Source organism: Megalops cyprinoides, chromosome 12, assembly GCF_013368585.1.
Source record: "Megalops cyprinoides isolate fMegCyp1 chromosome 12, fMegCyp1.pri, whole genome shotgun sequence".
Classification (NCBI taxonomy): domain Eukaryota; kingdom Metazoa; phylum Chordata; class Actinopteri; order Elopiformes; family Megalopidae; genus Megalops; species Megalops cyprinoides.
The window spans coordinates 28,190,399-28,197,171 of NC_050594.1; positions in this window are offsets into that span (position 1 = coordinate 28,190,399).

Here is a 6,773-nt window from a genome sequence, read left to right on the forward strand (position 1 = left end):
GGCACACTGCCTCATGTGTGAGTAATGGGAGCCAGAGTGAGAGCAGTGTGCCTTGGTGGAAAGGTTTACACAGCTCCACAGAATAATACAGGCTCACGTTTCTACAATTATACATGTGGGTATAGTTGTTACTGCTGGTATGTTAAGATAGTAGAAACAGGTTCAGGAATTTTTCGTGTATTTCTGTGTTTTGTATGTGTGTGTGTATGTGTGCGTGTGTCTGCGCATGTGCGTGTGTGTATGTGCGTGCCTGTGTGTGGGCGTGAGGTAGGATTGAGATTGCTGCCATGTAGTCATCACTTATTAATAAAATACATGACTGTAAAATAATGATGTAAGCCTTTCACAGACGGGCTTAGGTAGGAACTAGAACAAAGTGCTCTGTTCATGTCAGGATTATAAAATCGAACACTCCTGAATCAGGTACAGCATTGCTGTCACTAGAAACACAGAGACATTAGATTCTCCCATGTGCAGACAGAGAGAGGGACAGAAAGAGAGAGAGAGAGAGAGAGAGAGAGAGAGAGAGAGAGAGAGAGAGAGAGACAGCGAGAACCAGCTTTCACTGTCCAAACAAGGACAACCAATATTTATCTGCCCGAGCTATGTGAGAGACCAAATGTTTGCGTTTCCTTCACAGTTTACTAATCAAGGTAAAAAAGGGCAATTTGTACCAATGGAAGAGTAATGAGGGTGAAAACCCTAGAGCACTTAGGGATGGCTAATGAATGTGTACTCCTGCATATAGGAGTGGCTGTCACCTAATGTGGTCCCAGAGGATGCCTGACATCATCGCTGAGTAGAAATAGAAAATACAGCCAAAATCGGTGCAGTCAGCTCCCATTATACCTGATTCCAGTTAATAGCATACCTTGCCCTCTCTGAATGGGCACTTAATGGCCTCAGACCCTGCCCCTAAAATCATCTGGAGCATTAAAACTGCATGGCTGGCTTGTCTGACGAGGCTTTGAAAGGGGATTGTCAGGTTTGGGCTAATTGCATCAAGAAGACTTAAGGGAGCTGATTATGCAAATAGGAGTCATGGCAAGTCTCTCTGGCTGGGAAGCAGGATTGAGCATTTGTGGGGGAGGACACTCCCGCTGCCATTTGCTAGTGACAAAACCAGTATTATAGAAAACTGTGGCCTTTGATCTGATTGAGATGGAAGGATGCATTTGAATTGTTGTTTAGGTCACAAATCAGGCTGGAATCCTATTTTCTGGATCATTCAGACCAAATCTGTACACAAAATAAAATCAGGCTATTAAGAACCTCTCTCTGCAGTTAACAGCTGCTGGGTATCATTGGATTTCACATTAAACAGAGCAAAATATCTTCAGGCGTGTCAACATTTTAGCAAAAATACCATGAAATTTAATGTCTTTGTATCCCAATCACAGCCAGTAACAGACTCAGCACCTCTCTCTAACATGCGTTTCAAATACAGAGCACCTCTGGCATTACCATGATAAGGCCCACATATGGTGTGACAATGTTTGTTGCATACGAGGCCAAAACTCTCACCTTGTCATGACAATGCACTGTGATTGTTGACATGGTTGGGAACATTTCCAAGCAGGTTCCATTGTTTCTGGCCATGAAAATTTGCCAAATATACAGCTCATTCTTCGCAGCCTGAAAAACGTAATTATTCTCTGGTTTTTATGAAGCTGCTGTTTTTTTTGACACTCTCACATTCCAGCAGGCCAGCCTCCGTAAGGCTGAATGTAGCTGAATACAGCTCCCTTGAGAGGGTTTTACAGACCAAAACAAATGGAATTATATTTGCTGAAAATCCAAACAAAGAAGAAAATGGCCAGTTTACGGTTGAGGCTTTTTCATATTGCCAGTCCCCAAAGTGACCTTTCCAGGCCTACAGCGTGCAGCCAGATGCGCAAACTATCAAATTAAGAAAATGAAATGGCACCCGCTCAGGTCTATTATAGACTGATATCTGGACAGATAATCCTTTCCTGGATATATCACAAATGGCAAGGAGCCACCTGCTTAGAGATAAGATATCGAGACAGGAAAATGAAAAAGTCAAAGTCAAAAACATCCTTTGCTGCACATGTAGGAATCCTAACATTTTTTCTTGTGTGTCTCTGTGGGTTCTACAGTTTTTGCACTAAAGACATCTGACCAAATATTTCTGTATTTAAGGCTTATATATGTATATATGTGTATATTTGTGTATGCAGCAGTGCATGATGTACTTTTAATACAAAATACAAATTTGTGTTTTCTTTGAAAATGGACATGATTTACTGTGCTCCTCCCCTCCCCTAAGAGGACCTTTGATACCAAACCATGATGATGATGATCATCCTCAAATCATTAGTGAAATCATAAATGTTTCACAGGCGTCATACTGTGCATTCGGTATCAACACGCCGTTATATTTTAATTCATGCCACTGTTCAAATTCACCTCATCAGTGTGCAGTCGGAATAGAAATAGAACAAAGCTTGCGAAAGGAATGCATTGTCCTCAGCTTTTCTGGCATACAAACCGAAGTTCAGATGTTGCAATTAATGTTAATGACACTGGCAACTGTCCCATTGTACATCTATACCAGAATCGTGTAAAACAAGCAGACTTTGGTGCCGGGTGTGTGGGCCAATCACAAACAACTGATCAGGCTGCTGATGGATATCTACTCACGACATATGTGAGAGAGAAATTAAAGCTGGCCAGTCAAGCAACAGAGGATTGGCAGGAGGACTGACACCCGTGGGGGTGGTGATGAAAGCTCTTGGACTGCAATGACAAGTTACTTTATTAAAATTAAAATTTCAACCCAGCTAAAATGAACACTCTGTAACAGGAAGGACACCTGCTGGCTGGACACCTGTACCACTGTATGAGTAATCTCATATTTCCTTTGCTCCTCCATTATAGGGATACCGTGCCATTCAGTTCACAATGCATTGTGCAAAGCTATTTTTGTCTGGATTGTGTAACAGAATGTCGCATAAATTTATATACACATTATGTGTACATTTTACAAACCTGTTGATGTGTTTCGAAAAAGGCCATCAACACTTCTAGCATTTTTTGTTGTTACATATGGCAAGAAGACAAATTGCTTGTTGACCATCAATAGCTATTAACCAGTTGAAACCTGGCCACAGCCAAAAAGGAAATTTCCACTTATGGTCAACTGTATGTGAAGTGTAGGACAAGGTGGTCTTGTGGAATAAAGTTCCTGGTGTGGGTGGTGACCAGAGGATTGATCTAGCTTACCTGAAATAGTTGCAAGGGGGCTTACTACTATAGATGTGGAAAGGCTGAAAGGGTTTATCTGTCTTTAGGAACATGTTATTTTTGTCTGGAAGACAATCTAGGTGTTGGCTAGGGTTGGAACTAGGGTTGGCATCACATCTATTGGGATCTTATGGTACTCTAAACAAGAGCAGCATCACTTCCCTGATGTGTTGAAGATTGAATTGAGTTGATAGTTGCCATTATTAATAATCTGAGTCATTCCTTTTCTGTGTCTAAAGTAACAACCTTAGAGGGAAACCATCCTGTTCCAGAAGTCAGGATTAAATAAGAATGTAGGCAAATAAGAATGGTGTTGATCAAGCTGTTTCACAAACAGACCATGGAAAAACACTATCCGTTCTTCTAAAATCTGTTACTTTATCAAAGGCTGCATTTATGGACGCTCTCCCTTTTAATTTCTGAGGTGTGTTTTATTGATTTTACTTACATTGATTGAATTTTTGAGCTAATAAGAGAAGACATGGGGGAAATGGCAAGACGTGCAGGGGCTACCAAGTCAGACTCAGGACGCATGTTTTAGTAATGCACTGACATGCATTAATGTGTGTTCAATTGCTTTGGAATAGGAATCTACCTGTAATTGGAATATTGATCCCCTGTCCATCAGAACCCTGGGACAAAAAGTTGAGTATGATTAGAATGCACTGTCACAGATGATTCGTTTTCAGGTCTGATGCCTTGACTTCCTGCATGCTGTCAATTTTATATGACAAGCAATATTCCCTTCCTTTTTAATACTCGGCAACTGGGGACATTTACAGTCTTGTAAACAAAATGAATAGAACAATAAACTCCCTAAACCCGCAGACGATTTCCCTCAAATAGATTCTCAGAGCTGTTTTAGATAGATAGAGCTGAGTCCAGCATCTCTTTTCAGGAGGAAACAACATTATTAAATAGTTCTTGGTTGTGTAAAATGGCACAGAAATTGATCCTATAAGCTCGGTAACGCAGACACTTCCAAAGCACCTCATTATGCCACACTGGTGTCCATTTTGCAGTTATTTCTCATAAACCTCTTACTGCCATTTCCTTGACCCTGCAGTGGGGACCCTGATTTATTTGGCATTAATCACACTATGGACCCGATCCCCTCAGCTTCCATTGCAAAGGCAGACGAGCAGTCCACGATGGAGTGAATATTTACTCACATGGATATTCCTGCTCTGGCTGTCAGTGTAGAAGCTTGGTTTGAGCAGGCCAGTAAATGCGCTTTGCTCAGGGAAACAGCCGAATGAAGTGCACCTCCTGTAAGATCGGGTCTGCGCACGCTCATTTCACGCGCTGTGTCTGCAGCACCCGGAGCTAAATCGGCTGTCTGAGAACGGACCTCCTGCCACATCCGTTTCACGTTCACTTGGTGACGGCACATGTTGCAGTGCAATGGAGCGTTCTTAGGAGGTAAAGATCCCTGCCCTGAGTGATTACCGATTCACTTAGTTCTTCCCTGCAGCGGTACTGTGTGAAAGCATTATTTGGTGATGGCTTGACACACTGGCTAACACTGTATCATTACAGAATGGGCAATGAAATGCCCTGTGTTAAAAGGGAATTATACTTAAATGTGTTTCTGTTTCTGCAACATGAGGGGAAATGGATAGATTTAAAGAATGACATATAAAATAGTAATGAATATTTTCCCTCGTAATATTATGTGCATTACCAATTGAATTAAATCCCCAACATTTCTTTACCAATGTCTTAAATAATTGGGAATATATAATAATGGGAACCTCAACTCAACCATTAAACCAATACATAAAAATTCTGTAACAAAGTCACTTTTCATTTAAATTACTAGAATATATCAGGACAAACAGAAAGGTAACCGTGGTTTTCATGACTATGTCGGATGTTGTCAGTGTGGGTTTTCACTATACCTGCATCTCATACTAAACAGTCTGTTGGCTGCCTGGCAGAATTTCATCCAGCTGCAAGCTCTCTGACTTTTATGGGCTTGGCCTGCCGCTCTTCACCTATTGAAGGGCTTTTATGATCTCCATGTAATCAGTAGTAAACGCTGGCTCCATCTGTCTCTTTTTAAGTCAATTAGCTGACCTAAGAGGTTTTCCTGATAAACACGGAGCTGGTTGTAAACCTTGTTGACCATGTTCATCACATGCTCTCTGTAACTCTGACTGAAGGAACTTGTTAGGATGTACTGAGAGTTTCCCATAAAGCACAGAGCTAGTCAGAATTCCCGGTCCCTCAGTTGATGTATTGTTTCACAGTGGAGGACATGCTGCAGTGACGGCCAGCCTGATCAAGCACACGCTTCTGTCCTCCCTCTTCCCTGTGCGTGAAATAATTTATTTCATAAAAACCCTACAGTTCTGGTCTTTTGTGCTGGAAGTCACACTGTTATATGAATGTAATATAAACGTTATGTAAAATGAAACACAGTATTATTCAGAATGAATGAAACCGGCTGTTACATTTATATATAAGCAAGATGCTTATACTTACATATTTAAGATTTCACAATGTCTATCTATCTATCTATCTATCTATCTATCTAATCTACATTGGGAAATCTTAAGTAGGCAAGAAACTAGGGAAAAAATGCATGACTTGCTGATGAAAGCTTGTGAAGGATATACATTCATCTGCAGGTTTGATAAAATATTACATAATTAATACCCTTATTCATTATGTATATCACAGACTGGGCTTTTTGCTTCTGTATACATTAAATGTGCTGTTCTCCAGTCTGCGCTCAGACTCTCATCTTTTCTTCCACTCCAGCGCCCCCTTGTGCCCAGTTTGAGCTATTGTGCCTCAGCTGCAGAGGGTCCATTTTGATAACAGCTTGTCCCAGTAGAAAATTCTCCCTGTCTCATATATTAACTCCTTCCCAAATAAAATATTAACAACACGCACGTTAATGAAAATTTACTTTTCTATTTCATTATTTTATTCTGCTACTTCATAGAAACAATTAATTTTCTCAGAAACAAAATTATAACCATAGAGAATGTCAATATTGTACTGAAATATATAAAAAAATCTAAAACATATTGTGCATTAGTATAAAAAAGCTAAAAAATATTGTGCATTAGTTTAAGGCAAGTCCTGTACTCTTCCAGCTATGAGGTTAATACACTGAGATCTGTAAAGGGAAATGCACAATTTCTATTTTAAAAACACATTTCCACAGGTCTCCATATATTTCTGTCAGCAATTTCTCCTCATGCTGGAGTGGCCTGCCTGTGACATAATTCTGATGTCTCAGGCTAGTCATATTCCCATATGTTTAGGAGATGTAATCTGTTACCATACACATGCATGCAATGTAGCTTCATGTAAAGGCAGCAGTGTTTTGTATCAGATCAGCAGTGCTGCCCCTGGGTCACACATCAGATAATACCACCAAAATTCCTGCCTCTTCTGAATTTCATAAAGCATTCAGCACTACACCACACCTCCAGCTGATCTCAGGACTTTGGCCAGGTAACATGCCGTTCATTGTGCTCGATGTGTGTATT